Source organism: Manis javanica, chromosome 4, assembly GCF_040802235.1.
Source record: "Manis javanica isolate MJ-LG chromosome 4, MJ_LKY, whole genome shotgun sequence".
Taxonomy (NCBI): domain Eukaryota; kingdom Metazoa; phylum Chordata; class Mammalia; order Pholidota; family Manidae; genus Manis; species Manis javanica.
The window spans coordinates 179,112,314-179,135,209 of record NC_133159.1 but is presented as its reverse complement, the minus strand read 5'-3'; the positions used below and the strand labels follow the sequence as shown (position 1 = coordinate 179,135,209).

The 22,896-nt window shown below is 57.8% G+C and overlaps 1 protein-coding gene and 1 long non-coding RNA gene across 9 annotated transcripts in view; both read right to left on the bottom strand.

Annotated features, from left to right (window-relative positions):
• Positions 1-22,896, bottom strand: part of SEPTIN9 (septin 9) — a 141,686-nt gene that overhangs the window by 28,132 nt on the left and 90,658 nt on the right. Inside the window, exon 1 of one of the 8 annotated variants that reach the window (XM_036997440.2) lies at positions 2,772-2,796. The exons of 5 other annotated variants lie outside the window; for them this stretch is intronic. The gene's annotated coding sequence lies outside the window, so the exon portion shown is untranslated. Of the gene's footprint in view, positions 1-1,983; positions 2,097-2,363; positions 2,490-2,771; positions 2,797-22,896 lie in introns of those variants that run through there. 2 more of the 8 variants (XM_017642804.3, XM_036997438.2) reach the window with 2 other exon arrangements.
• On the bottom strand, positions 8,298-10,982 carry LOC118968151 (uncharacterized). Its single transcript, XR_005055641.2, has 3 exons — positions 10,878-10,982; positions 10,294-10,369; positions 8,298-10,179 (listed from the first exon to the last, which is right to left on the bottom strand). It is a non-coding gene; the product is annotated as an uncharacterized lncRNA (long non-coding RNA).

Below are 22,896 nucleotides of genomic sequence, written 5' to 3'. Positions count from 1 at the left end.
GGGTGCAGCTCCAGACGGGCAGGGGCTCCCCGGAGGACAGGGTCTTTCCGTTGGTAGTAGGCCTCCCAGCCCACAGGGAACACGCCTGGCTCCTGCAAAGCCACCCTATCTGACAAGGGCAGTTCAGGCCTGTGGTGACACAACAGGAAGTAGGGAGGGTATGGTGGCAGGGAGGGGGAGGGGAGGCAAGTCAGCCTGGAGTCTCAGGGTGTCCAAATGGGTATAGGGCTTCTGGCTTGAAAGCCCTTGTGAACCCGTCCTTGAGGCTGGGGCAGCAGACCGGGCAGCGGGGGAGTGACCTCATGGGCCCCAACAAGAGCCATCTCTGCTTGGGGCTGGTGAGGCCGACAACAGCGTTGGCCATGTTCTGCCTTGTGACTGCCCCCTTCCCATCAGGACCCAGTCCATCTCCTCCATCTGGGATGCCCAGTGACCCTGTACATACCAGCACCCCCACGCTCCAGCTGAACTGGCCACCACACCCATTGTAGTGTCAGCCACAAGGAGCAGAGGCCAGTGAAAACATAAACACAAACCTGCAGACGCAACAGTGTTGTAGATGCCGCAACATGAAAATTATCGGGGTAGTGGGGACATCCAGGAGGCGTGGGCAAGGGGGGGATCAGTGACAACATAGGTCCTGAGAGGCAGCCACGTGGCTCCCTCCGTGGCTACCCTCAAGCCCAAGGGGCCCAAGGGGAGAGAAGCGAGAAGCCCACCTTTCCAAAGAGGCCTCACATGGACACGTGGTGCCATGGGAGGGGAACAGACCAAAGAGAAATGGCACTGACGTAAACACCCACAGAGGCCCCACGGAGCAACATCGAGGGAAGGGGGAAGCTGCACGCACACAACTGCAAGGGGATGAACTGAATGGGGCTTTTTCTGCCTCCTCAAAAAGGATTTTCTACTATGTGGGATCGACCTGAATTCCAACCGGGTTCTGTCCCTGTGGCCAGAGAGGCCTGCTGCTGGGTGGCACATTTTTCTCCAGGAAAGGAATTTCAAACTTCCCTTTGGTGAGCAGAGACGCTCCCTCAAACCTGAGAACCATGCAGGCAGACCTGCCGGCAGAGCGAGGAGAAGCACAGCAGCCTGGAGACTGAGCTGACCCCCGGGGCACACGCGGGTGAAGTTTCAGCAGATGGCATGGCCTCTGCGGCACGTTGGCCCTCCAGCTTCGGTGCTCTGGGATGTGCGGGGCTGACTGTGGGACCCGAGTCTGGGGGCTCTCCCAACGTCGCGGCTCGGCCGGATGACCCCTTGGAAGGCAGGTCCCCAAGGAGCTGCCTCCTTGCCCCTCTCCGGACACAGAGCAGCAGACACCCTCCCACTCCACCCGCCAGCCCTAGCGCAGCACCTGGATCCCAGCCCTGCCACAGCCCCCCACCACGATCCCAGCCACAGCTGCACCCCAAACACCTCCCGGGAATCCACAGCCAGGCTGCAGCAGTCGGCCCCCGACCGCAGTGCCGGCCACCAGGGTCTCTGGTCCCCGCATTTCTACCATCTGTTGAAACTGCTCTCCCACCGACCGGTCCTCCGAGCCGCCTGCCCTAATGGCTGGCAATCGGTGCGGACCGATTTCAAGAGGCAGCGGTGGTCCTCCGGGCCCTCCTGGAAGTGAGGGAAGCCCCTTGCGAAAGGGAAGCAGTCTCGAGAAACTCCCTGCCTGGGAAGGCCCTCACCACTCGGCGTGCTAGCCAAATATTTACAAAGAGATAGCTGTGGCCGCACAAAGCCCTTTTCTTCTACTCCGCAGCCGAAAATCTGGGCCCCGCGTGGAGACCAAGCTCCTGCCGCCCCTCTCCCGGGGCCTGGGCGCTGTCCCGCCGGCCGGGGGGCTGAGCCCAGGCGCGCCAGGGAGCTGCTGCTCCCGGCCCTGCCTCCGGGCCACTGGGGGCTGCCGGGCGGCCGCGCCACCTGAGGGGCCCCCTGCCACCGGTGCGAGGCTGGGGGGAACAAAGGGCGCGGAGCACTCACCCCAGCAGCGGCGAAGGGCTGCGCTGGCCGCCGGAGCGCGCGGCCCGCCCCCCCGGGTCACGTGGCTCGGCGCCGAGCAGAGGATCAAAGCGGCTTTGTGGTCGCGGAACAAGGGGCCTCCCAGAGCGCGGGCAGAGGTGGGGAGGGGCTTCGGCTGCCGGCAAGGGGAAGCTCGGCGGGGGACCGCTTCCGAGGGGCCGGGCAGGGGGAGCGAGGCGGGGGCCGGTGGGGAGCAGGGCACCCGCTGTGGCCCAGCAGCTGACCAGGGCGCACAGTGTGCTCTGTGCATGAGAAACACCAAGGAGCCGCGCCCGTCACCCAAAAGCAAGGACACGGGCTGTGAGGAAGGGCTGGGGAAGCAGGGAGGGCGGGTGGCTCACCTGGACGTCCAGCCAGGCTGCCCTGGCCAGAAGCCTTGCAGAGCCACAGTTCCCCTCCTCCCAGACGCCCTCCTGCCCGGCTGAGGCGGGACGGAGTACAAGGTGGTGCCAGGAATCTGACGCTGCCCGCGGGTGCCCTCTCTCTCTCTGCCTGTGCCCCGCCCCGTGCTGCCCCTTCGCCAGGTGCTGGACCCCTGCCAGCTCAGGGGACGAACCTAGGCCATCAGGTGGGCCTCCCAGGCATGCAGGCCAGACCCAAAGCCCCAGGTTGTTCCGGACTTCCTGGCAGCCAGGGGTCAGGGTCAGCCAGCCTGTTCGCCCCTTACTGCCTAAGTGTGGGGGGTGGAAATGACCGCGGACGGGAAGCAGCAGGCAAGGAACCCAGGCGGGGGCGCCAGGCAGGCTCACCCTGAGCTCTCGCTTCTTCCAGGAGCCTCCCGACGCCAACTGGGATCTGGCTCCTGCTTCTCCCGCCCCCAAGGGTCTGGGCAGTGAGTCACGGAGTCTCCTCCTCTCCCCTCCCCGCAGGCCCGTGATGCGCGGAGACCCCGCTGGGGATGGGCTAGGTGGTCCCCAGAGGAGGGAGCTTGGGAGAGCCTTCTGCAGCGGCCGGGGCGGGCCTGGCCGCTGGGATCGGCCAGACCCATCCCATGCCCCGACCTCTGACCCCAAGCCAGTGAGTCACTCCCAAGTATAGGCGTGGCCAAGGCGCCCGGGGCCAGCTCCCGCACTAGGATTGAGTTCCTGGGGGCTGGCTCAGGGGTTTGCCTGGGGCAAGGAGCGATTAGTTCAAGTGCAAAGCAGCTCCGAGTGACACCTAGGAAAGCCGTTTTAGGGCAGGTTTCTGGAAGTAACTCAGCTCCGCCCTCCCACCTCCAGGAGTGGTAACCCAGGCCCGGCGCCCTGGCCACACCACGCCCCTTGCACACTCCCCAGGTGCCCTCCCCAGGCTGGCTGCTCTCGTCTTGCCCATGCCGATACCCCACGTGGCTGGTGGGTGAAGCTCCGGGCACCTGCCCCACTGGCCACATGGGCAGGCTGACCGTGTCTGGCCGACCCTCAGAAGTGACACCTCCCCAGCAGTGGCCACCAGCCGGCCCAACCCAGTCGCTCCCCACTCCTGACAGCCCACTTCCCCCCAGTGGCCTCCGAGGTCTAGGGGCTCACACCAAAAGGATTTAGGGGACTGCAGGCCCAGGTCCCTCGGCACCCCCATGCAGAGAGGCCATGTACAGCTGCTGCCACTAGGGCCCTGAGCACCCAGCCAAAGTTAGGGAGCGTCCAGGGGAGGGACTGCGAGTCCAGAGATCTCCTTCCCATCTGAGAGGGAGGGGAGGGTGGGGTGGATCTGAGATGTGGGTTTCAGAGTCAAGCGCTGGAACTGAGGCCCCTTCCCTCTGGAGAGCTTTGGCCCATTACTCAACACCTGTGCTGTGGGGTCTGACCTCCCCCATCTGTGAAATGGGCGCAGCTAATACCGGCGCCTGAGTCGTGCATGTCCAGAACCAAGAAGAGTAGTCACTCAAGACACAGGCCCCCCTCTCCTCCAAGAGGTGATTTCCTGGGACCGAGAACAGGGAGGGCCACCCTGCCCGCCCCCCATGGCCCTCCACGAAAGGACTCCCATCAGGCCCGGGGCTGGGTTAACAGAAGCCTCAGGCACCTGGGCGCCACTCCAAGTCCAGCCGCAGCCTCCCTGCCTCCCTACAGAGGCCTTCCTTCCTAGCACATCACTCCCCTCGGCACATCCGCCTCTGCCTCTGGCCTCGCTTTGTCCCCCAGCTTTCTGGCCCCACAGATCACCGCCAGGGCCCACCACCCCTTCCTGGGGCCCATGCGGCAAACTGCCAGCTTTCCAAGCCCACCTGCTGCCCTGCCCCTCTTCCCCTCCAGACCTCTCCCGGGGCAGCCTGGGTACTCTTCGCCTGGGACAGGCTCCTCTGGCTGTGTTCCCTGTCACCCGATGGGGCTCAAAAGCACAGGAGAGGGAATCCTCACCAGTCCAGGGATGCAGCCAAAACGTGCGCCCCGCCCCAGTACTGCCCAGGGTTCCCCGCCACTCAGCACACCCTGGACATCCGCAGGGACTGGCCTGAAGCCTGTGCAGGTGTCCAGCAATCCTCCAGCATGAACAGAGGGCGAGGCGCACCTATGTAGACACGGGTGTAATCTTAAAAGTTTCTAGTAGCAACATTTAAAAATCTAAGAAAATACAATTGATGTTAACTTCAAGGTATTCTACTTAACCTGAGAGAGCCATAATATTATCAATGCAACATGTAATAATATAAAAATTTTTGAGAGAATAGTTTACATTCTTGTTTCCTTCCATGCCAACTCTTTGAAATGCAGTGTGCATTTATTCTTACAGCATCTTCTTGATCTGGTCTGGCCACATTTCAAGTGGTTGGTCGCCACATGTGACCAGTGGCTACTGTACAGGACAGTATATCTCTTTGACATTCTTGATTTTATGCTGGGATTACCCCATATCCTTGGAGAGCGATCTCTTTGGACCACATTACTTTAGCCCCACACATCAATTTCAGCACCGTGTGTGCAGCCATTTAGTGGTCGCACAGGACACAGTTCAGTGGAACCCAAAGTAGCATCTACTGTTGAGATATTGTTGAGGCCATTGATCCCTACATCCCAATGTCCTCTTTTTGGGGATCTTGCTCAGATTCCCCTACCAGAAAGAGCAGAGCTTTCTTTCTGTTAGACTTGTGCTCGGCATCAGGCCGTTCCCAGGATCTCAGTTACTACAACTGCCAACCCACCCCTTTCTGGGGTTCCCTGTCCTACCTGCCAGGATGAAGCCCTGACTCCGAGCCAGCTGGCCACAGGCTGAACAGCCACCTGCTTTGTGAGACCAGGCTCGAGAGTAATGGGCTGTGCCACTGCCATTTATCCCAGCAGCGTGGAGCCACGAACCTTTCTTCTGGAGGGTCCAGAAGCTTAGAAGTCGTGCAGACTGGGGGCTCGAAAGCTATTTGGGGGTATTTGCAGAGGGAGAGAGGAAAGAATGGGGGGAAGCAGAGGCAGAGACCCCAAGAAAGGAGAAAGAAAGACAGGGGTGGCCAAGCTACCATGACCCCTGCCCTTTCTAAGCCTGGGTATTTGCACACTGGCTGCCCTGCACCTATGTCCTTTAGTAACGAACTCACCGTGCCTTTGTTTATTTACTTCAAAGTCACACAGAATCTCACTGGTTACAAAGGACCTATAGAGACAGAAAGCAGATTGATGACTGCCAAAGGTGGGTGGGGAGGAATGGGGAGTGGCGGCTTAATGGATATGGGGTGTCCTTTGGAGGTGAGGAAATCGTTCTGGAACTAGCAATGGTGACGGTTGCACAACAATGTGAATGTGCTTAATGTCACTACTGGTAAGTTTTATGTTTTGTGTGTTTTATAAAATATAAACAAATATACTCGAAGAAAAAATAATTCACTGTATCCCTTTTTCCCTTGAGCTTGTTTGTTGTACACCATAAAACCAGAAGGGCCCTAAGACAAATTAGGGGTCGTGGGGGAGACTGAATTATGCCCGTCCCTTCCTAGAACCTGTGCACGTCACCTTCTATGGCAGGAGGGACTCGGCAGCAGTGATTAAGGATTGTAGATGCAGAGCCCCTGGCTTATCCAGGTGGGTCCCAGATGTATTCACACATGTCCTACGAGAGGGCTGCAGAGGAAGATTGAAGAAGAGAGAGAAGATGGCCACAGTGTGATGAACACTGAGACTGGAGCGATGTGGCTGCAAGCCAAGGACTGCCAGCAGCCACCGGAGGCTGGAGGAGGCCTGGCTGGATCCTCCCCTGGAGCTTCCGGAAGGCCAGCCCCGCTGACACCCTGACTTAGCCCAGTAACCCTGAACTCAGACTTCTGACCTCCAGGACCATTAAGAGAAAAAGTTTCTGTTGTTTTAAGCCACGGAGTCCGTGGTGATTTGTCACAGCAGCCACAGGACTCTCCTGAAGCCCCCGATCCCAGCCCTGACATACAGTAAGGTGTGTCTTTCCAAAGCCTCATTGTACAGATGACGAAACAACACCCAGAGCTGGAAGGACGCTTGCTGCGGGCCGCGCGGGCCGGGAGCCAGGATAGAAGGTGAGCCCCTCCAGCCCCGGCAGGGGTGTGAGTCAAATCTTCCACAGCTGAGGAAGTGCCCCTCGATGGGCACCAGGTTGACGCGCAGTGGAAAGTTGGGGGGGTGGGGGTGGGGAAGGGCGCGCATCCCACAGTGTCCTGAAAAGGATGCTGAAGGCCATTTGCACTACCCGTGAGCAGCCCCCACAGTCCTTCCTCGGAACCCCCAACAGAACGATCACCAGGGGGTGGTGACAGCACTGGTTGGCTGTCCTGCAGCAGGGTCCTACTCTGGAAGCCACAGGGGGACAGTGCCACCTCCAACCAGGCCAAGAGCACAGCAAGGTCTCATGCCCCGCAGTGCAGGGACACCGTGCGCTGCACACAGCACCGTCAGCTGGAGAGAAGTGGCCACACGGCATCCTTCCTCCCTCCGTCTCTCTCACACACACCCACACACACTCCCCAGTCCCCACAATTTTCTCCTGCCAAGCCCAAAGCCTGACTATGAGCATAAAGCTCAGCCCTCCAGCCAACTCCCTTCCAACCCACCCTGGGCAAATCCCCATGGGCAGCAGCAGATGCTTCCCATCAAATGCCAAGAAAAACATCCTTCCCTCTCCTTTGTGGGCCACACTGGGCTCCCCACACAGGAGAACAAGGAAGGGCCAGGCGGGTTAGGGGTGCGGGTCTGCCAGCTATTGTGGACAGTGAGCATATGAGCTGCACACCCCCAGGGGAAGGGAGCCCCCATGCCTCCAGGCAGGCAGAAAGGTGCTGGAGCACGCACAAGCCCCGTGCCCGGAGGGGGCCCCAGCAGCCCCAGAGTGGAGGCCCGGGGCAGGCAGGGGGGAGGGAGGGCCCTGCGGAGTCTCTCTAATGCCGGCAGTGAGCTGGCTGTGCTGTCACATTTGGTAGACATCTTTCTTCCGGTTCCTTTTGAGACCGACCAAGGAGAGCATTCTGGCTGCCCCGAATCTCAAGACAAGCAAAGCCCCTTCCTTTGGCCCAGCTACCTCCTCCGACTGTTGACTTTCTCCGCCTCTCAACAACCCAACATCTTAACAGTTGGTCTACACTGTGGCTTCTATCTGCCTACCGACCACCCACTTCTTAACCTTTGCTGTCTGTCTACTACCGTCTCAACATTAAAACCAACCTCTTGAAAAAAAATCCGTAGGGCCAACACCCAGTTCCGTCCCATCTGACCTCGGGGGCAGCATGTGCATTAACCACCCCTCCCTCGGGGAAGGCTTCTCCGGGCTGCTTTCTGCTCCTCATCCCCCAAAGTAGGGGTTCAGACCTCTCCCCTCATCTCAGTCTCCTGCAGGGAGAAGAGAGGAGCTTCACCTCTGTCCCTAGACTCAGCCAGCACCCCCAGACTGACGCCTCAGGTCCTGACCGCCTCCCCAGCTCAGCCACAGCTCTACAGTAGGCTGCTTTAAGGACCCTATGCCCTTCCTCCAGGCCCTATAGTCTCCCAAACCCCACCTGAAATCCCCGTTAAAAGTCACCACCTCCAGGAAGCCCTCCAGACATGACCCCCACCTCCTCCTTTCCTGTTTCCTGAGTCACACCCTGATCTGAACACTTGCTGGGTACCTTACTCACCTCCCTCCCTGCTGGTCGCCTAGGTAGCAGGCCCCATACTGCGTGTGGACCTGAAGGCAGGAAGGCCCATTTCCTCCTGTCTAAGAAGCGGCCTCCCACCCCCATCAGGTCGCATCTTCCCCTCCTGGCACCTTTAATCCCGCCCACCCCACCCCTCCTCCGTAGACGGGGTGCCCCGGGGAAGTACACACTGAGAACCCTAAACGCCAGCAACACAAGGAGGAGCCCCCACCTTTGCTTTCCGCCGGCACACGCGCTGCGCTGGGAGGGGTTGGCCCTGAGCCAGGCCCCCGGGGCTGGAGGGGAGGACTGCCAGGTGGGGGCGCTCCAGGTTGGCTTTATGTACGAGGCTCCACCCTCCCGCCCTTCCTTGAAACAGGGACCAAAACAAAGTTCAACGGCTAACGTGGTTGGATTCTGAGTCAAACAGTGACCGGTGTGGTGTTTAGAGGGGGCCTGAGACTCTGAGACCCGGGGGTGGCGGAGGTTAATGCAGAAAGGACAGGTTTTCTGTTTGCTTCTAGCAAGAGGCTGTCGATCTCAGCAGCACGCTGACCACTCTGAGGGGAGCCTGGGCCCCACCCGGCATTCCCATTAACTAATCTTAAGGCCTGGTATTTTTTAAAAATCTCTCGGGAGACGCTAATGTGCAGTCAGGATTGAGAACTATGCCAGGGAGACACACACCCCTTGGTAACATTTTAGAGCTGCATGTGCCCAAGACACACTTGGGGTCAGTGGGGCTGGGAGGCAAGCACTCCTTCCACTGTCTGAACCCGGGTTTCATCCAGGCATAGGCAGGAACCCAGCACAGAATCGATCCTCGACTGACTCTTGTCACAGAAGAGGCGAGGTCTCTATGCCACACCTCCACAGGCGCAGTCACAAAAGTAGGGCGGCTCCCGCCTGTTCTCCCAGGGGCCCGTTCATCTTTCCAAAGCCACTTGTCTTCCCAGTAGGTGCTCTCCCCCTCTTCCCCTTCCCCTACTAGGATAGCATACAAGCCCCAAATTTTCACTGCCCTTTGAGTCACATTTTTCTGTGAACTCCCATGCATATGTGGTTGAATCTGTTTTCTCCTCTTGTTCATGTGGTGCTTGTCAGTTTAATTTGCAGGCCCCCCAAACACAGACTCTATGAGGGTAGAGCAGAAGTTTTTCCTCCCCAGCACCTACAAAAAGAAATCCTTCTCTTCATTGCAGATCTGCACCTCTCCCACCTTTGGCCATCAATTTAGATTCCTGTTTCTCAAAGTCTATTAAAGCAGGACAACCTGCCCTACAGGACGTTCCCATCCAAAAAGGTTTCCACAATCAAATAAATTTAGCAACTGCTACCCTCTACAGTGCCTCTTTTGTATATTTAGAAATACATATCAATCTACTAGATTCATTAAATTCTACAATGTGAGGTGTGATTTCTTTTTTTAAGTTTAAATTCTTTAACTATTTTCCAAAATTACCACAGAACCCCTCTGTGCCTCTATAATGCCTATTAATGGTCCCACAGAGAAGCTAGTTTGGGAAACACTGGTTTATACTTATCAGCCCATCAGCTCTCTGCTCGTGCTCTAGGCCAGACATCAATCCAGCCTCTCTGGACACAGGGTATGACGGGAGGCGAGGGTAAGGGCCCCCAGGTAGGATGGTTTACTTGGGCAGCACAGGGACTTGGTATATTATTTTTAAATCTGAATTACCTATATTACCATCAAGGAGAGAACAGAAAGCTGTGGTTTATCTGCCCGCTGAATACCATTTGGCAAGGAAAACATACAGACCAGAATACAGGTGTGGATGACCTCCATTCACAAACATAAACAGCGAACTGCAAAGGATGCTAACACATAATATGTTCCTAGTTATGTAGTTTTGCAACATGCAGGACAATACTGTAACATTACTGAGGGAAACACAGCACTGCGGCAGAAGTCTGAAGGCAGGAATGAGAACGGTAAATACGAATGTAGGTTGCGGCCCCGTCTGGTGGGGGAAGGAGGTGGCACTGAGGTGGCACTGACGAGGGTCTGCTGCTCAAGCCAGACAGGAGCACCGAGGTGTCCACGCTCTGAGACGGTGCATGAGTTTTTAAAAACAAATTAATCTTCAGAGGCCCTGGAGAAAAACAAGCCAAGAGCTTTCCTGTGGCTCGCTGGCTAGGTGACCCAGGGGACAAGCCAAAACCTCTGTGAGCTCAGGGTGCACACCTGTGAGGGGAGGCGAGCCCACCTGCTATGTGTCTGCTTGCGAGGAGGCGGCCGAGAAGCTACCGATGCCAAGGTGCCTTGAAAACCAGATGACATGCCTAAGGAAGGGCAGCCAGCAACAGCAGTTCTGTTTTCATGACCTGGCAGAAAACGCCCGCGCAAAGGAAGCCCTGTGCTTTCCCCCAGGGCGGCGGCCTCGCTGTCGGGCCTGAAGCCTGACTGACAGCTTTTGTGGCTGCTCAGGATAGCTGATGTGAGGCTTTGTCAGCCCCAGCCCTGCCTTTTGGGGGTGCCCGAAACCCTCATCCCTTTAGCAAAGACACCACTCACGGGGAACTAAGAAGCTTGTGCGAACTAGACCCAGCCCAGCCCAGCCCGGCATTTTCCTCTTCTTCCTCTCCTCCTAGTCGAGATTCTGGAACATCGCTTCTGGCTGTTTCATCCGGACAGGACCCTGACCCTTCCTGGCTCACTCCACCAGCCTGGGCGTCCCCCCTGTGCAGGCCTGCCCTGCCCAGGGGCCACAGACCCCATTCGCGAGCCTCTCCAGAGGCTTTGGGTCTCAGCCACACCCCCTGGCTTTCCATTTCACACTCCACCACTTACCAGCTGAGCGACTCTGGGCAAATTTCTAAACCTCTTGGAAGCAGTTTTCTCATCTGCCAAAAGGGGAAAGGAATTCTTCCATCACCAGAATTCGAGAACGGAAAGGAGAGAGACGGCATATGTGCAGACGGGCGCTACACCTGGCACCCGGGCAGATGCTCCACCATGTCACCCTCCGGCGTCTTCCCAGGACTTGCGTGCACGTGGGGAGACGGGGTGGGGTGGGGGACAGCGGAGGAGGAAGCGTCTGCCAGCTTCGAGCTGTGGGGATGCTCCAAGGGGGAAGTGAAAGGAGTGAGCAGGGGCTGTTGGTGGGATGCGAAGAGTTCTGATCACTGATGAGTTCCATGCATCTGTGCTTTAAAACCTGAATGCGGCCCTGGAGATTTTCTGGGAAATTTCTCTTTTAAAAGTAGGTCTTAAAAAAAGTAATAAATATATACTATTCAGGGAAAGAAGTAAAAAATCAAAGTATATGGTATGGTACCATTTAGATAAAGTTCAAAACCAGGCAGAACTCTTTGCAGTTAAGGGACTTTTCTGAATCCCCGTCAAGGTGGTGACTACATAAATCCATGGGCATGATAAAATTCCACGGAACTGAACCAAAAAAACAGGGAGCCGAGCGCCTGTAAAACTGGTGAAAGCCGAGCGAGGTCTGTAGCTACATCAATATTATCGTACCACCGTCAATTTCCTGGATTTGATTAATGGGCTACAGATTCTACACCACATCCTTGGGGACAAAGAGGTCAGGGGGGTGGGGACTTGCTCCCCTATCCAGACTCAAGGGCACACGGGGACCCTATACTATTACTTTTGCAATTTCCTGTGAGTCTGAGATGATTTCAAAATAAAAAGTTTCTTAGAAGTACGTTAAAAATGTCAAATGCCATGAATATTTTAAGACAATATACAAGTCAGATGTGGAAACTGGCTGATGTCACAACTTGTCTGTACATCCAACCCATGCGTGCAGTGGTCCCTGCCTGCGGCCACCGTGTCAGCCTCGGGCCAGGCTGAGCCTCGCAGATGTAGGTCCTGCCTGCTCAGGTCTGAGTTGGGGAGGAGACACAAGGTTTGAATGTTGTATGAATGGAACCCACTCCAATTTGGCTACATTTAGCAAGGGCGTAGCACCTGAGAACAGCCCACCGAGGCTTGCTTCAGGAGGCTTGCTTCAGGAATCCCGGCTCCTGCAGGCATCAGGCGTTCCAGGCCAGAGGGCCTGCAGGCAAAGGTCTAGAGGCAGCTCAGGGCAGCAGCAGAGGTGGGGGGGTCACGTGATGGGACTGAAGGTCCGAAATGTCACAAAGCATCACTCTAGGTTGTTCTTCCGGACCCCAGGAAGAGATGATCGCAGAGGTTAGGGGGGCGGGACTTGCTCACCTATCCAGACTCAAGCTCAGAAAAACGACTGTTTTATGGCCTTAGGCAAGGGCAGGGTGCCCTGGGGAAAGGGGCCTAGGCAGCCTGCAGGCACCCACAGGAGGCCCCATGCTCAGGGCAGCCATTTCTCCACCTCCTATCTCAGGCCCCAGCCCTCAAGCCAGGGTAACCTCTGGTCCCTGGGACTCCCAGGGCTGCAAGGTAGAGGCCGGCAGCCTGTGCAGGCCTGGGGTCACCCAGGAGTGGTAGGAGGTGCGACCAGAGGCTCCTCCAGCTCCCCTGGCCAATCCAGTTTGCTCTCTAGCAGTCCACACCCGCTGGCCTTCCTCCACCACCAGGGAAGAACAGGCTCCAGGGAAGGAGCTGGCACTCTGGCTGGAACTCCCCGGGCTGCTCCCTCACCCTCCCTGGGCCTCAGTATCTTCACTCGCACATCAAGCAGATGAATCCTAGAGCCTCTTTCAGCTGCAGAATTCTAATGTGAAAGTTAAAAAGCCACAAAAAGGGGATATGTACACCAGCCCGCACCCTTGCCTTCACGTGGGAAAAGGGGAACGACTTTCAGGACTGGTTTCTTCCATGCCCTGCCTGGGGGAGCCTTCCTATGGACTCTGAGCTGGGAGAGTCTAGGGGAGCCTAGAATCTTCCAGGGCTCAGGATGCATAATTCCTCCTCTTCAAGAACAAGATCACCACTTTCTAACTGTATCAGCTTCCTGTTGCTGTTGTAACAAATTACCACAAACTCGGTAACTTAAAACAACACAAATGTGTCACCTTGTAGTTTTGGAGGGCGGTCCAGCACTCTGCCTCTCGGGGCCCCTTCTTTCCTCCTCTGTAAACTGAGGCACCAGGGGACTCCATGAATCGTAGCAGGGCCCACTGCCTCCTGCACCCACAGAGAAGGGCTGGAGACAAAGGTTCTGGAACCCAGGGGGCATCTTCCCTATGCTCTGTACCATGTAGTGGCACCCGGCCTTCTCTCTGGTTTCCTCCCAAAGCCGGGATGGTCGGCCCACCCTGCAGGGACATGGGCACCTTTCAGTCACTGCCAGGACCAGGCGGCTTGCAGAAAAGCGGCTTTTGTTCATGCCCCAGCTGCCACTGCGAGGCCACTGCAGCAAAACAGGAGGCCGTAGGTAGCAGGGGCCAAAGAGGCCAGGTCACCCTCTCCAGCAGGGGAGTGAGGGGGCAGAGGAAAGCCAGGCACGTGATTCCTGCCTGCAGTTCTCAGGGGAAGGACGGGCTGCAAGTAAGGGAAGCAGGGCCCCAGGAGCTCGGCCATGGGGGATGGGAAGAGGTTCTTGCTGACACCCCCATCCATGGCTCCAGCCCAGGGCCTCCAGACCGACTCCAGAAGGACCCCACCCCCGTCCCATCCCCGGGGAGAAAGTGAGGCTCTCTGCGTTGCCAAATTCCAGTAATGAATCCCACATACATTCCAACTTCTTTGCTTATTGGAAACCCTCCCTCCACCTTCCGGGTTCCCTCTGAACAGCTGCTCTGCAGAAGTCGCAGAACTAACCAAGCAGAGTGGCTGGAGGTGCCCGTGCAGAAGAGGCGGCTCTGGCTCATCCCCGCCCACCCCATCCTCTGAAGAGGAGGCCTCTCCATCTGCCCTTCCCTGGGGAAGCTGGAGAAGGAGCCAGGAAAAACAGGGCTCACCATTAACCCTTCCACGCCTGTCAGCTTCCTGCAGGCACCTCACCCCCCAGGCCTGCAGGGTGAGAAAGGCAGGGGGGCCAGGCGCCCTTCACTGACTCCCTCCCACCAAGCTGAGGAAGTGAGCATGGACGGCAGAGGCCCACCGCTGAGCCCTCGCGCATAAACACACAGCCAAGGCTGGGAGAGCACACGCACACACACGCAGGTGGTAACATGCGTTTCTTAGCAGGGCTTCCAAGCTCTAGCCTTGCATGAGGTGAACGATGTCTGGCTCCTGCAGGAGGAATTAGGGAAGCCCACGCAGTCCGCACCGCACCGAGGACACAGACGCAGGGCTCAGAAGCAGGCGTGCTCAGGGGACGGACCCACGTGCTGCTCTGGCGAACTCGTGCAGCTCTTGACAGACACGGCGCGCCTGCGGTGGAGGCTGCCCACTGCGGGCATGTAAGACGCCAGGTAAGAGGCAAGAGCGCAGGGCACCCACAAAACTGTAAAGGTCCCATCTGGTCATGAGCCTAACGGGTGCCTGCCTTCCCAGCCGCCCACCTTCTGTGGACATCTTTCCGGAATGAGGTGTGGGAGATCGAGCCGCGCTGACCACGCTGGGCCATCTGCCTCCACACACACACACACGCTCAAAGATGGGCCACAGAACCAGGGCCCGGGAGCTGTGACCCCAGCTCTGCCGCAAACCCACTGTGACCCTGGCCAAGGCCCTGCCCCATGCTGGGCTGCAGGTTCTCCACCACAACAAGGGGGGCTCAGAGGGGCCACCAAGTCAGTCAGTGGTTAGTGATGGGGGCTCTGGAGTCAGGCCTCTGGAATTGGGGGGCTCTGTGCCGGAGAGCCCCCCAATCAGAGGAGGCCCCAACCCTCCCTCTGCGCACCTGCTGTGTGGCCTTGGACTGAACCTCTCTGTGCCCCAGGTTCCTCATCTGTGAAATGGGAATAACAGAATCGACTCACAGAGTTGCTGGGGACTTTTAAAAGAGGTGCTCCAGGTAAAGAGCCCTACAACCATGCGGGGCCGACAGCAAGCCCAGTTACCATGACCAGACACCAAGCAGCGCCAAGCATCGGGGGCCCTGTCCAGCCCTGGCAGCCAGGGGCACCCGCTCTCCTTTCCTCTTTCCCCAGTGGAGACAGTGGCCACAGCGGAGCCTAGCCGGCATTCTCGGGGCCCAGCCGCCCTCCTGAATTAGCGATCAGAGGCCCCGGGCCACCACCCTGGGTCCACACAAGGGCAAACCTTCTCCTCATCTACATCAAACCCATGCTTTCCACTCGCACCTCCAAATAGGTCTTTGCTTCATCTACAAGAGCAGATATCAACTCTCAAGTCCATGCTTAGGGGATGCCTGGGACTTGAGGCCTGAAGGGACCAGGAGGTCATGGCCCCGGGGCTGCACAGGGCTGCCTGCAGGCCGCCCCTCACACTGTCCCCACCACATCATGTGCTCCTGTCCCTTTCCTGGCCCTCCCTCCAACAATGCTCCCGGTGGCCCTGCCAGGAGCACAGAGTGACTGGGGCCAGGACAGTGCAGTGCAGGGCCCGACCACACAGCCAACAGGCTGGAGCGGGCAGGCCTGGCATCCAGAGCCCAGGCCAGTCTTGCCACCTCACCGTGTGGCCCTGGTTCTAGGGAACCTTCCACAGAACGCAGGCCAAAGAGGGGCTGCCTGCCTGGACGGAGGGGGCAGAGGCCCTCCTCTCTCAGCAGGTCTCAGGAGCACATCCTGCAAACACCAAGCCAAGGGCCTGGCACAGGTGGGAAGAGAAACTTCAACACATGCAAATCGGTCCCAGCTTGGTGTTTCTACTGCATTACAAACACGCAAAATGTCTGGGGCTTGAAGACTAGAAGATGAGGGCTCTGTGCCGGAGAGCCCCCCAATCAGAGGAGGCCCCAAGCACGCTCTGCTCTCAGCCATCCACAGAGCAGCAGGAGGAAGGCCTTAATTAGTACCATACGGCGCAGTGCCGAGAGCTGAGCCGAGGGGGGAGGCAGGAAAGGAAACCAACACAGAACATGAAGGGCTGGGGGAGGGCAGGAGGCGGACCAGGAAAGAGCCGGGTGCACTCCTGACCAACGCTGCAGGGAAGGGGGTGCAGAGGGGCGGCCCAGCCCCCACTTCCTCTGCAGATTTATCCCAGCATTGGTTATCCACAGCCTGCCCCTGGGACAGCTGGATTCCACTCGGAGGTCAGGCTCCACTGCAGCCGAACCCCTCCGCCCCTAGAAAGCCAGCCCGGTCAGTGCCGTGGGACACAGCTGCTGTTTCCGGCGGGGATGGTCGGGCCCCGCAGCAGTTTCAGCCTGGATGGCAGGCCCGGGTTTGTTTCCTGGACTCACAGTGGCCACCGGGCACTCCCTGTTGGAAGAATTGGCCCTGGGTTGGCCCTGTCTCTGCTCAGACACCAACCTGAGTCAGGGGGACCTCCTCCCTGCTTCCCCTCCCAAAAGAGGGCGGCCACAGCTGACCGGTAATGGCTTCCCCTGGCCAGCCCCACCTTCCCCAGCCAACCCCAATTGGCTCAGGCATTCTTCTCCCTGCTGGGCCCAGCAACACCTTGTGCTTCAAGGCAGGAGCCGCCAGGTCGGGGTTCAGGCGATGGCCAGGGGCTGCTGGGTGAACGAAGCCCATGGGAGGGCACTGAGGGGCTTGCAGGAAAAGGCTCCCGGCTCACAGAGGAGGCTCCCGGCAAGGGCACCCCCTGCCTCTGAATGTGGCTGTTTCGGTGAATGCTGCAGCATCTGAGACCATGGGGACCAGCGTGGACCAAAGCCGCTCCCGAGGACAGCTGAACAGAGAGTGGACCACAGCATTCCTGAGCTGCACTTGGTGCGACAGGAGACTGTCCTTGGAGCTTGGGCCCCTCTGAGTCAGGGTTTCTGTTACTGCAAAAGTGTCCTTTTAGAGCAGCAGAGAGAACAGCGGGCCAGACCATGGGGGACGAGGAAGGCCCTCCACACTGGAGCCAGAGATGACCTATATGTGAAGACTCTGACCCCTGCAAAGGCCCATCCAGAGACACTCCCACCAGTCCCCACTGTCCCCTGCTCAGAGCCGAGGAGGACAGGAGCTTCTGGAGAGGGGACTAGGGAGCCCGCCCCCCTTGGGAACAGTGACTGTGCTCTGGGCACCGGCTCACCAGCCAGGAGCCATTCCCACAGACGCTGCAGGCCCTTCTTGATGCTTCCAGAAAAAGCATTCCATCTACAGTCATCAGTGTCCTGAGATCCAAAAATGTTCTCAGACCAGCAACTCCAGGGAAAGCTGACACTGGGTGCTTCCTCAGTGTGGGCACTGCTCCCAGGGCTTCACACGCAGTCCCTGAGGTCCACGCAGCAACTCCATCTGAGCCTTTCTGCCGCTCTCAAAGAAACAGGACACAGAAAGGCTAAGCAACTTGCTCCAGGTCACACAGAGAGAAGGGGCAGGAGCTGGCTCCCCCCAGGGCCTCCTTGTGTCCCCCCGAGGAGAGGCAGGGCGGCCCAGTGGGCCAGTCTCCAAGAAACTCGTGTTCTACTTGGAAACCCTGGGGTCAGGGAGCAGGGTGTTGTCCTCGGCACCAGGCCTGACGCGCAGGAGGCCCCTACAGGTGAATGAATGAACGAGAGGCTGCCACAGGCGTGACAGCAGGACACGGTGAAAGCACACTGGCCACGACAAGAGTGGTGGCGGCGGTGGGGACAGCAGGCCTGCCCTAGGCCCTCTGCTTGCATGAACACATTCCTCACCGTGGTTTTTTTTTTTTTTTTGAGAGGGCATCTCTCATATTTATTGATCAAATGGTTGTTAACAACAATAAAATTCTGTATAGGGGACTTAATGCACAATCATTCATCAACCCCAAGCCTAATTCTCAAGTCTCCAATCTTCTGAAGCATAACGAACAAGTTCTTACACAGTGAACAAATTCTTACATAGTGAATAAGTTCTTACATGGTGAACAGTGCAAGGGCATTCATCACAGAAACTTTCGGTTTTGATCACGCATTATGAACTATAAACAATCAGGTCAAATATGAATATTCGTTTGATTTTTATACTTGATTTATATGTGAATCCCACATTTCTCCCTTATTATTATTTTTTTAAATAAAATGCTGAAGTGGTAGATAGACGCAAGATAAAGGTAGAAAACATAGTTCAGTGTTGTAAGAGAGCAATTGTAGATGATCAGGTGTGTGCCTGTAGACTATGTGCTAATCCGAGCTAGACAAGGGCAATAAAACATCCACGGATGCAGAAGATTTCTCTCAAAACAGGGGGGTGAGGTTCTAAGCCTCACCCCTGTTGATCCCCAATGTCTCACCTGATGGCCCCCCTGTGACTGTGCCTGTCTTAGGTTGTTCCTCCCTTGAGGAATCTTACCCGTCTCTGGCTAACCCTCACCGTGGTTTTGAGTGCGTGTTTCTATTAGCCTACTTCATAGACAGGAACAAAGTACACTGGCCAAGGTCTTATTGCCAGGAAAGGCTGTGGCCGAGGGTGGAGGCCAGGCACTGTGGCCTCCCTCTGGTTCATGGAATAAAAAGTGGACCAAGGTGTCCAACTCCCTGCCCCCAGCCAGGGTCCACTCACTACTGAAAATGCCCCAGCCTGTTTCCAGGTCCCCTGAGCCATGGTGTGGGTCTGCAGCTTCCTGTACCCTCCGAGGGCAATTTGGCCCAATCCTTTTATAAGGCGAGACTCAGGCAAAGAGTAAGGACACCACCCCCCCACCCCTTCCCTGCCCCTTGTGCAGCAGGAAGAAGGAACCGATCGCATTTATGTTTTTAAAAAATATCATCTGTATTAAGCATATGTGCAGGGGAAAAAAACCCAAAATGTTAACTGCTTGTTTCCATTGGATGCATTTCTGACCATTTTCTTTAGTTTTCCAATTAAAAAAAAATTTGTCATGAGTAGGCATTATTTTTTAAATTACTTGTTTTCAATCAGGAAGACAAACATTGCTTCTTAGCTTAACCTCCACGCACTGGCAAAGCCTGGCCAAACAGACCGACCGCGTGAGCTGTCAGGCACAGTCTCCGGCAGCTCTGAGGGGCCAGGCCCCTTCTCCTCCATGTGCAGAGCCGGCCCAGGGCCCACCGACGGGACGTGCGTTGGGCGCTCCACGAGCTCTGCCATGAGGTCACTTCCCGTGGGGTGGCCGGGAGGATGTGGGTTCAACCAGAGTTTGTGTCAACACAGCTCTGCTTCACACGCAGCCTGGTGGTGGCCCCTCACCCTGCCCGGCATGACGACCCCAGGAAACAGGTTGGCAGGGAGAAGGCCGCTGGGTGTGAGAGCAGAGACTTCCCTGGGACAGATGTGTAAAAACTGCTGCAGCCAGTCCTCTGCGAGGACTTGGGAACTCCAGCGCCCCCTACTGCCCAGCAGCCCAGAGAGGAAGACGGGCCGAGGCGCCCGCGGGGCCAAGGCTGGGGGGGCGGCAGGCACCACTGACGCCAGGAGTGGCGCTGGGGTACACGGGAAGGGGGGCAGCCTCCCTGCCACTCCAGCTCCTGTCTCCAAAAGAGGTGGTGGCCCAAGGTGGAGGCCACAACCCTTCTTCTGGCCACAGAAGGAGGCTGCCTGGGACCGAACAGCTACTCCAGCACGTTTTCAGCCCTTTACTCCTGCCTCCTCCTCCACGCCGGCATCTTCTAGCTCCATCTCCTCCAGGAAGTAGACTGTCCCCAAAGTGTCCCCTAAGCACACACCCTGTTCTGATCACAGAAAACTGAAGCACAGCTTCCGGTCTCCTCTGCTGTGAGGACAGAAGTCAGCTGGGTGCCGACACCCAGCAGGGCCTGTCTGCAAAGCCACAGGCTTTTCTCAGTCTCCTCAGATTCTCTGCCACCTCCCCACCAGGCGACCAGCGTGGCAACTGCAGCCCAGGCCACAGCGACTCCCACATCCCTCCGCCAGGCTGGCTGCAGGCACCAGCTGGACGCCCGGCGGGAGGCAGCAGCGACTCAAGGACTGGACGGGGCCCGCCCACACCAGGGCTCCCAGCCACACGCGCAAGGTGGGCACAGGTACCTGCCACCACCCACACGCTTGTCCTCAGGAACCACGACAGGGGGCTGCCGAGCCACCTGGTCCGTGAAGCATGGTTGCTGCTGTCATGGAAGCAGCACTTAGCATTTATCAAACAGACTATATGTCCAGGGCTGCACCTGTCCGTTTCTTACAGCATCCCACTGAATCCCCAGCCAGACAGCCCCCGACATGCCAAGCTGCACCCACTGGGTATTGTTCCCTGCTCTGGGAATGCTCAGATTCAGGCCCTTGCTCAGGCCAGAAGTGCAGCCTCCCTGGCGGCTCCAGTGCAGAGGTATTTCTGACTCCTGCTTGGCACCAGCCATCAGCAATCCACTTACTAGCACTGGTTTCGCTGCTCTGCTGTGGTATGACAATGCCCCTTTGCACTCTCTCCTAATCTCTGCACCAGACAAACATCTCACTTTCCATGGCCCACTAGATGCCACTTCCTCCGGGAAGCCTTCCCTGGTTGCTCCAGCTAGAGGACGCTTCTTTCTGTGCTCCCCTAGTGCTCAGTATTCAACAGGCATTGACTGAGCACCTACGACATGCCAAATCCTGGGGACACCAGGCCAGCTCCCCCTGCCTTCGCGGAGCTTGCACTCCATGTGAACAAGCGGGTGGTAAGGCTCTCACGGACCCATCCACGCCTCGCAGAAAGCAACCCACAGGCGCAGGAGAGCTGCTTTACCTGGGTTTATGGGGGAGCTTCTCCAAGTGGTGGCATTTAGGCAGGGACCCAAATGAGGCAGCAGAAGAATCCAGGAGGACACGTCCCAGGAAGGAAGAGGCAGGGTGAGGGCCCTCAGTGGGAACGAGCCTGTGCACCCCAGGAACAGCCAGGCCGGGGGGCTGGACTCCCAGCACGGGGGCACCCACGGGGAGGTTTAAGATGCAGACTGGAGCCTGTTCTCTACTCAGGAAATCACAACAACACCAGGCTCTTGGCATCCAGCCACCACACACCTCCAGGGGGCGCCCTTCACACACATTACACATGCGGGTGCCCCGGGGAGGGTGCGGGGGCCTTGTGGTGTGGACTGTTAGGGGCAGCCTGGGGCGCGCGGGAGCGCTCAGATCCAGGATGCTCTGGCGGCAGCTGTGTGGGGCAGATGATGCCCCAGTTTCTCAGGCCCAGGCAGGAGGGTGGGTGGAGGGCACTTTCCTGGTGAAAGAGGCCCGGGGCATGGACTCGGGAGGAAACGTCTAGCTGGGCTGGGCTGGGCAGGGTGGGAGGCACCCAGTATACAGCTCCGGGGAGGGCTGGGCGGGAGAAGGGGACTTGGAAGTCACTCCCACTCAGAACCCGCTGCTCCTTCTGACCTACTGTCCTGGGCCCCACACACCTGAGTGCACGTACCTCGCCTGCTCACAGAGGTGCGCACCTCCTCAGCACATCACACAGAGCCCCAAGTGACCCTCATGACGTGTGCCTCCTTCTGCAGATTAGGACCCGCATGCAGAAAGGCATGAGCCCATCCAGGATCGTATGGCCGGTGTGGGGCAGAGCTGGGCTAACCCTGAGACTGCTGGCTCCAAGCCAGACATCAGCTTTGCTCCAACACAGACCCTAAGCGCATGTGTGAATATCTGTCGGCTGGGCGGGTAGGGAGGTGAGTGGGTGGACGGCCAGCCAGCCAGGTGGGTGGGTAACTCGTAGGGCCTGTGCAGAGTGGGTGAGGCTGAATGACCACATGTGGAGGTCCAGCCCACCCCTGTGCAGAGTGGGCGCTCAGCCAGGGAGCTCTCACTCCACTCCCGGGGAGTGTGACCTCCCCCAGGCTGTTCTTGGCACCCTGCCCTCCCCCAGAGCGGCACTGACCTACACCACGTGACCTGGGCCTGGGAAGATGGACCCAGTTGTGGGAGGTCATGCGGACTGGGGACTGCATGTGCAGGAGAACCCAGCTGCACAGGAAGCCAGGCCAGCAGTCTCCGGAAGCCTCCAGGCTTTGCAGGCCAGGCTCCCAGTGTCTCTTGCTATGGGGCCCTCTCCTGCCTGTTGCCAAGAGCCTCTGACCCCCACCTATGGGATCCATAGGTCCAAGAATGGGGATGTGGCCTTATCCCCAGGGTGGCTGCCCACCCCGAGGGCGACTCTGGCTGTGCCCCCTGCCTGTCCTGGCCCCGTTTTAGCTGTGGGGATGCTGCTTTGGGACTGCCCATACATGGAGGGAACCCCAGCCAAGCTGGCAGAGACCAAAGGCTGTCACAGTGGCAGAGAAACCATGCACGTAATTTATAAACCAGCTGGGGCTCTGGAGTCAAACAGCTCCTGTTCAAGCAGGGGTTGAGCATTTCCAAATGTGTGGCTTGGGGCAGGTTACTCAACCTCTCTGTGCCTCCGTCCCTTCTCCAAAGCAGTAACAGTAACTGTCTCACTGTGCGCATACAGCACATAAAGCACACATTGCCTGGAGCCCAGCCCTTGAAACCTGTGAGTGAGCAGTGAGTGGTCACTGTGATTAATGAAATATTAATAAAGACTAGGAGGGAATGACAGCCTCCCCACGGTGTCCCTAAAATGGAAACAAATCTGCGCAGCACTCAAAGCCGCAGAAAGCAAGCCAAGGGCAGGCTCCCGGGTCTTGCTTCCAGCGTGCAGGGCCATTCCCTTGCAGAACATTCCCTCCTGGCCTCCGCAGGCAGGGCGCAGGGCAGGCCGCCACCCTCTGGATTATCTCATAGCTGGCACCTGCTTCCAAAGCACATGGTTGGACTTTCCAGATCTTTCCTCCCCTCTCTCTGACCTTCCCCTGCTCAGTTACCGGCACCCCCCATCCCTTCTTACTCACTCTCTCCTTTCATTCCTGTTCAAAAACAAATAACCCAGGCCAAATGTGTCGGCTGGCTCTCTGGAAAAGCTTCTCTGCAGCAGGAACATGTGGTGGTCACACAGCAGGGGCAGCAGCACTACACAGGTTTGC